We start from the raw sequence: 8,620 nt of genomic DNA, 5'->3' as shown, positions 1-8,620 counted from the left end.
AAGTTTGTCCAAAATGCCATTTTATGCATATCTTCGAGACCACTCTTTAAGCCAATTAGACTGAAGACCTTTAATCCATCCAATTTGTCTAGGGTATCGTCGATCCTCGGTATTAGAAACCTGTTTTTGATAGTCATCTTGTTGAGCGCCCTCTGTAATCGGCACATATGCCAAGATCTATCCTTCTTTCGGGCCAATAAAACTGGAGAACAAAATGGTGATGAACTAGGTCTTATGAGACCTTTCTCCAAAAGCTCAATCACTTGCTTCATTATTTCCTCTTGTCGTACTTGACTCACACGGTAAGGGGGTTTATTTGGAGGTTAGCTCTCACGGATGAGGTCAATGTCATGAACTTTCGGCCTCTTTGGTGGCAAATCATCGGGTAGAGTATCCACAAAGCAATCACAAAATTCTTTTAGGAAGTCCATCCACTTCATAGTATTTTTTGAAACAGACTCTTTAGATCGTGGATCTTTGTTAGAATCCTTTATGAAAATGAGATACGAGAAAACTGACTTCTTGATTACTTTGGAGATTGTACATGAGATATCAAGTTTCTTTCCACTCCTACGTCAAAGGATATATTTTTATCTCTGAAAGAAACTTACTTCTATCCCAATCTATAGCTAGGTCAACTTTCCAATGCCAAGACATTCCTAATACAACATCGCAAAACAACTTCAATCACCCACAACAAAACTTTCATTGTCGACATAGTCCCCTATTTCAATTCTTAGTTTCCCAAGGATAGGAGTAATTTGACATTTTATCCCTTGAAAATCAGCACCAAACATTTCTGGTGTTCCGAACCTGTCTTTTGGTAGCGAAATAGTTTCGACAATCCAAGGATGGATATAATGATGAGTAGCTCCTGTATCAAAGTGAATCAAGACAAGCTAATTTGAAACCTTATCGCATTCCATAAAAAGCTTCCTCTTGTCTGTGGGAGTATCATCTAGCTGCAAGGGTTCTTGAAGTATAACATTCATTTGTGGTGGCTTTTGGGATTGATTTCTGTTTTTCTTCTCCTCGAGACATTGGGTAACCATGTGTCCTTTTTCTCCACAAGAAAAGCATCTTCCTTCCTTAGTGTATTCTACTATTTATTGATATGATAGTTGCCTCTTTTAGTGGGAAGAGGTGGTTTAACTTCGTTCTTACGATCCAGCTCGTCGCAATCCATGCTCTCTTGTTAAGAGAACACCTTAGCCCTCTTCTTCTTTTTCTCCTTCTCTTTGGGCTTTTGCTTAAGCATCCATGGCATATGTAGTCCTTCCACTTCTAGGGCCACATCTTGAGCCGTCTCTCTAGTGTCTGGTCTTTTCATCTTGACAACTCGTCTTACCATTGGATATAAACCATGGATAAACTTTCTCATCTCCATATTGGAAGAAACCTCATTGAGAGATGTGAACTTGAGTGAAGTAGCTACAAATCGATTGACGAAGGTTTCAACATTCTCTCCTTGATTTTGTTTTAGTTCATCCCGTTCTTCTTGCATATCAACTTCAAAGGATGAAGGCAAGAACTTCTTGTTGAAAATCATCTTCAATTCTAGTCAAGACTTTGGTTTCTTTTTCTCTTGGATAACCTTAAGCCATCAATTTAAAGCAACATCCTTCAAATGCATTTTGACTATTCTGATTTTTTCTCTCTCTATGTAATCTGCGCCACCAAAAGAAGCATCAAATTGTCTAAGAAAAGCTACAGCCTTTTGAGAATCTCTCTTACCATAAAAGGCATCAAATCTACCACTTTAATCTCTAGGCTTGAAATCTTGTTTAGTAACATCCGTTTTTGTAAATACGACATTTGGAGATTCAGCAACCATAGATATAGCAAGTTCAATAGCCTTCTCCTTGTCTTTCTTTTTGGAGAGATCTTTAAAATAAGAGGCGGCAGCGTCTGTATGTCGAGACTTTGAAGGTGCGGCTTGACTTCCTTCTCTAATGATAGTTTAACTCTTCGTTGCATCAAAAATTGTGATCCCTCTCATGCTAAGGTAGGCCTTTGTTACCGCAAACCCATCCAAATTAACAACTTTCTCCATAATATAGTCTTTAATAAAAGACTTTTGCTTTTGTTCTCGCTTTCAACCTTCTCTCCATCAAAGCTTGAATCTTCGTATCAACTTCCAACTCCTTATATCTTTGAATCTTTACATAATCGAAGGGACAAATAGATATAGCGTATCGAGATTCCCTCTCTGTTTGACCATCATCCTTCTCTCCACTTCGTTACATCGTGAAGATAATCCACTGGTCAAACTCGAAGATATTGCCGTCCCATAAAAGTTATCACTATAGAGATTCCTTGTGCTAATACCAATGTAAGCGCGACGAAGAATGTGATAGTGACAATAGCTTGAACTTAACACAATCATCAACAATATTGAGAGAGAAAAAGAAAGAAAGATTGTATTAACGTCTATAGAAGGCTGAAATCGGCGGCTTATGAGACAAATCTGTGTACAATGATGTGATGTCCTCAGGTATCTCAAAATGAGAAAACTATACTGAAAAACTGAACTAAAAATAACCCGAGATGGCTAGCTCTATGCTAGAAACTATCTGTGGGTACAATGGTAGAGGTAGAGGTGTGGGATGGAGGACTATCACTAGGTAATGCATGCTATATGCTCAGGGTATACAAGTATGAGATGCAACTATCTCCGTCGGGTATCAATGTGTGGGTGTAAGAGAGTATACAAAAGTGATGGGGGAGCGAAGAGCCCTTGTAAGACACCTCCTGGATCAGCTCGGACATGAGCGGCCCTAGCCTCCATCTCCTGATAGTAACGGCGTCGGATATCAACTATCTCTCTGGAGTGTAGGCATGGTAGTCTCAAGCCTGGGGCTCGCTGTCGTCGACTGGACCGCAGGCTCTCCGCTCTCTCCAATGTGACCCCGACAGTGGCTGGTGGGGTGGATCTCTGGAAGAAGTCAGTGAGGTGTGTCTGCTGCAAGCCTCCACCTGTAGTGACTCCCTCTCGTAGCGCTCGCTCTCTATGTCGCTGGATGTCAAGTAGGAAAGTCCCTAGTCTGCGTTGGTCCGCTGTCTGCAACAACTGTCGTAATGTGCGGTGCTCACTGAACAAAGATGGGTATCTATCTCTGATATCCCTATATGTGGTACATCTACATATAGGGATATCTCTGATATCCCTATATGTGGTACATCTACATACATAATGCTCCTCGCACTCCACCTCTACTCTGCATAATCTGCATATCCTCTCCTCTCTGGGGATCTGTGACGCACGACCAACCTCTATCTCCAGTCGGTGTGATGAGACCCTAAGCTGTCCAAGGGCCACCATCGAGGCGTGGTGTAAGAAAGCCTCCAAATATCGTGGTCTCTGTATGAATCCGTCAGCTGAGATGCTCAAGAAATGATATCTGTAGTATAGCATCTTCGCTGGGAGTGGCTGCTGTGGGGAGATCTAGGTCCGGTGTATGTATAGCTGCCAAAGGTCCTGCCGCAAGACTCGATTCCTCTCACTATGAGAGAGTTGCAAGTGTGATGGTGCTGCCAAGTCATACTGAAATGGTGGTAATCTAGCCATATCAATCCCATGCTGTGTGAGCCACTCTGTGACCTGTGAGTACCAGCATCCTCTGTCTCCTGCCTGGGCCAAGCTGCGTGATACCTCAAAAGCTTTGTAAGATAAATGTGAGGGAGACATCTCTCTGAATCTATGGAGAAGACAAATGGTCTGAAAGAAAGCCTCTACCAACATCGGTGGTGCAACAAACTCCGCTTTGAGTATGTCATCCAAAAGAGAGGTATGTTCCTTCTCTCAGTTGGTCGTACAGCCCATAATTATTTCATTTCACAAGACCAACCATTTCATTTCACAAGACCATAACCATTCCATAATCCACCCTTGTGGAAACCATTTCACTTTGTCATGACCTTTCATGACCATAACCATTCCATAATTCACGTATGTGGAAACCATTCCTTCATCATAACAAAACATGTGAGTACCATCCATGAACAATCTATAAGCAACATTATAACATCACGCCAATTCATCCTGTCAGATAAAACCATTCATGTAGCCAAACATAATCAACATATAACATCACATCAATTCATCTTATCAAATATAACCATCCATCTTACTTAAGAAAAAACATGGTCATCTTCCTTTTGCCATGCAAGTATACATACTTTGGTCACGTTCAAAACAACATGGATGAACATGTCATATGTCATCCCCATCACTCTTTCCAACATTAGTTATCATCACAAACATCAAAGGGTCAAACAATCATCGTTTAGACCCATAACACATGACTAGCACAACTCTATCCATGGTCTAGGAAAATAGTCGCAGTCTCTCTTCCAGGGTTTGTAACTCCTAAACTATGCAGAATTAGCCCTTGCTATAAACGAGAGAGTTGTAGCCCTATTCACCCTCTACAAGTTTTTCTCTTTGACCTTGGCTTAACTCTGTGTGTAAGTCCCCCTTTTTGGCCTCCCAAAAATGGAAAAATCTAGATTTGCAACAGTCAAAAATAGACAAAATTGATAATTGTCTCTATACGTGCATAGTTTTCTTACAATTTTTATGTTACAGTATAAGTTGAATTTTTCAACACATAAGACTTGTAGAACATACGACAATCTACACTTTTGATATCATTAATTTGTCTTAAATCGTTTTAATTCTTGAGTTACAGGCTCTGCAAAATCAATAAAAATATCTGCGGTAGAATCATGGAATGATTGATTTCTTCCCAAATTCACTCTAGATTCATCTAAACATCTATCTCCCTTGTTGTTTCAACACAAAAACTACACAGAGTAGTAGTCATGCATTAGGGTTATAGATACCCTAACTCTATGCACATACGTGATGAAAAGATTCAATGTAGAAGCAAGAAGAAGTAGGGTAGTGTTAAGTTTCATAGATACACGAGTAGGATCACGTACACGTATATGCGTTAAATCTTATTGTACCGTCACAGAGATGATTTCATGAGGATGAGGAAGGTGAAGAAACATTGCCAATCCCACCTTTGATTATAAGCTCGTGTTGCAAGGATGGAGCGGTAGAATATAGAGGGATTTCTGTAGCACGTCGCCCTTGGATGCCAGCTTTTTTTTTACCCACATGGGTGTGATATTTATAGGTGTAGATAAGAATGTCAGTTTTCAGAATTCCTTGCTTTTTCCTCTTCTAGCTCTCTTTTTTTTTCCATATTTTTGTTCCCTTCTTTTCCCCTAACTTCAGCTTAAAGTCCTGCTTTTTCCCATAAATCATCTGGGCCACTCCCTTTCATCTGCTCAATCTCCACTATTGGATCTCAACGTGTCCCTCTCCATTTAATTTATTTAATTTATGCCTACCATCCTTGGCCATCCCCCCCCCCCCCTCGTTCAATGGCTAAACCCCTACGTGATATTCTGGCACACGATAAAACATTCTAATGCCCCCAAATTTTTAACCTAGATTTTTCTAATGGGATTTTTAGTCAAAATAAAATAGGACACATGAGTTTGGCCCCTAAATTTAATGCACCTAGGCATACGTGAATAAAAATTTTTAATTAATTTGATGAGTTTCAATATGTCCAGACACTTTGAAGTTAGTATCTAAAATATCGGCATTAAATTACACCTTTTATTTTTATTTATTTATTTTTCAAAAAATCAAGGATTTTACATCCTCCTACACTTGAAATACTCAAGGTGTCCTCACCTTTACATGAATTCTGGGATTAATAATAAGTCCTCCCTGTCCCATGTGGCATCCTCCTCAAGGTAGCCTCTATCCACTTGATCAAATATTTGTTTAGGGTTCTGTTTCTCAGCACTTGAGTCTTGGATTGCAACACCCTTTCTAGATTAATCGCTAGAGTGCCATCCTTCAACACTAGTGATAGTTCATCATCCATGATGTGATTCGTGTCAAGCACATACTCTTTAAGTAAGCTAATGTGAAATACATTGTGTACTTTGATGTGAGGTGGTGGGGTAGGAGCAACTCGTACCTAGCACTAAGCTTCTTGTACTTTCCAAGAGATAGAGAGCTATGTTGAGGTCTTACCATTAAGAACACCATGTCTCCCTCCTTGAAAATTCATTTTGAGCGCTTGGATTTTGCATAAGCTTTTTGGTTGTCTTGAGCAACCTTGATCTCATGTCTAATTAGATCTATTTTCTCCTCCATCTCATCTAGCATCTCCTTTGACACTTGGACTCTGATCATAGGGCTGCTCCACTTGAGAGGTGTGAGGCACTCTTGCCCATAAAGCGCTTTAAATGGAGACATGTCGATGCTCCTTTGAAAAGAGTTGATGTTGTCATAGAAGCTCAAACATGCTGCTCTTGTTCCTTTAGATTTTTGGAATAAACCAAGATATCATCAAAGAAGACAAGAACATACTCATCCAAATGCTCTCTGAATATATCAATCATCAACCGATATATTTACTCCTTTTGGCAAAGAGTTGATGTTGTTGTAGAAGCTCAAGGAACATATTGCTCATGTTCCTTTGGATTTTTGGAATAAACCAAGATATCAAGAACATACTCATCCAAATGCTCTCTGAATATATTCATCATCAACCGATTAAATGTAGCAAGGGCATTAGTTAATCCGAATGGAATAATTATAAACTCATAATTCCCATATCTTGGGTATGTCCTCCTCCTTAATGCGGATTTTGTAATACCCTAACTTGAGGTTGATCTTATTAAAAATTTGAGCACTATGTAGCCAATCTAGTAGTTTGTTGTCGACCCTTGGAATAGGGTACTTATTTTGTATAGTGCTCTGGTTTTAACCCATAATAATCAATGCAAAGGCATTGGGTCTCGTCCTTCTTTTTGTTAAATAGTACTGGAGCATTCCAAGGAGATACATTGGGTCTGATGTATCCCTGATCAAGCAGTTGTGTTAATTTCTCTTGAAGCTCAATAGCCTCGGGTAAGGACATCTTGAGGCCCATGAATGAGCTCAATCACATGATTGACATCTATAGGTGGTGGAAGTTCAAAAAGTTCTTTGAGAAAATGATCTTTGAATTTTGACAACCATTTGTGGACTTAGGCTTATGTATAGGGTTTAGCATTAGTGCATAAAGCATTTGCTTCTTGTGAAAGCCCTTTAGGCATTTGGTCACAATGACGCATTGAATTTTTGGTTGTGCCCTATTTCTTGATATGGTAATGGTATTGTTACTCTCATCCTTGAACCTAAGTTGACCACTTTTGCATGGCTTCATTCTTGATTAGCCAATCCATGCCCAAGATACCATTGTAGATGCCTAATTGTAAAACCCTAAACTTGGCTTTAGTTTGATGGCCCCCTAGTTTGAATTTCAAATTCCCAATAGAAGAGGAAGAATGGGTATGCTTGCCGACCACAGTAAGTTTAGAATTAGCAACAAGCAAGGGTAAAGACAATTTCCTCTAACACAAATAGGGCTCATGAAAGAGTGAGTGGCTCTTGAGTCGATAAAGTACATTAAATTTTGTACCTTGATACACTCAATTGGAGTTTGGATTACTACATATTGACGGTTCTCGGCACTCAGTGTGTTCGATAGCAGCATGCACCCTGGGGTTGTACTTGGTTTTGGCTTGAGCTCTCAAGGGTGGAGCTCTTGAGTTAACATTGGCATTAGGCTTTTGGATTGCCTGAGTTGGGGTAGAGGGTTTGGATTTCTACATATGACATTTGGTGCACTCCCCCTATTGACTTGATTGAAGTTTCAATTGTTGGGGAGTGAAACAAAGTTGGAATTTTTGTTGTCGTATGGATTGTGCCTTTGGATCATCCTCATTAAAGCTCTTTCGCACATTGGTCCCATTCCAAGGCAAGGTTATGGGTCTTGGAAAATAAGAATTGTATGGAAAAATCCTTAACTTGGTGATTTGGATCCATACATCCCAAACATAGGTTCTCCTGCCTTGCCTTTTCTAGCAAATGCAGCAGTAGTCCTTGTCATAGGCCAGGTTGTCTCTGAAGTGGGTGATCAACTACCCTCTTTTGCATAGGCCCCTCACGTACTTGGTTCTCCTTGATTATTCAAGGCTTGATCTCCTCTATGGGGGTCCTGCTCATCCACGATGGTCTCACTCTGCATCAAGTACATCTGTAAAGGTAGAGAGTCGTAGTAGGGACTGAAGATGAGTGTCGATGGGAGGGTTCAACTTTGAAATAAAGTGAGCAACTTTGGATTCTTGGTTCATTCTATTGGTGAATACTTAAGAAGCTTAAGGAACCTTTGGTAAAACACATCAAGTGTATCCTTCCCTTGGGAACAATCAAGGAACTCATTTAGACGCTCGATTCGATAAGTGTAGCTTTGATAGTTTTTGCACAATTGGGTTTTGATGTAATCCCAAGTAATAGCTGTGGGTCAAGGTTGTTCTCCTTGCGGTGGTCTTACCATAGCTTGGCAAACTTTTCTAGTTTGAATCGTCCCATCATAGCCTTATTGGTCTCCGAAGAATGGGCTAAATCGAAGTAGTCCTCCATCTTCTCTAGCCAATCCTCAAGAATCTTCCCAACATTTTTGCCTTCCTCGCTAAAATAACCAATGGGTTGGGACTTTTGAAGCATAGCCTCCACATCAGGGCCAATTGGAGATTGACCCAT

At 40.2% G+C, this 8,620-nt stretch overlaps 1 pseudogene; it reads right to left on the bottom strand.

The window, feature by feature from the left end:
- Nucleotides 1-2,596: 2,596 nt before the first annotated feature.
- Nucleotides 2,597-8,620, bottom strand: LOC147891464 (uncharacterized; annotated as a pseudogene).

This window comes from Dipteris shenzhenensis, chromosome 18, assembly GCF_047967505.1.
Source record: "Dipteris shenzhenensis isolate YYH24624 ecotype China chromosome 18, Dip_SZ_1.0, whole genome shotgun sequence".
NCBI lineage: Eukaryota > Viridiplantae > Streptophyta > Polypodiopsida > Gleicheniales > Dipteridaceae > Dipteris > Dipteris shenzhenensis.
Note: the sequence above shows the minus strand (reverse complement) of the source record. Positions and strands in the feature narration are given on the sequence as shown.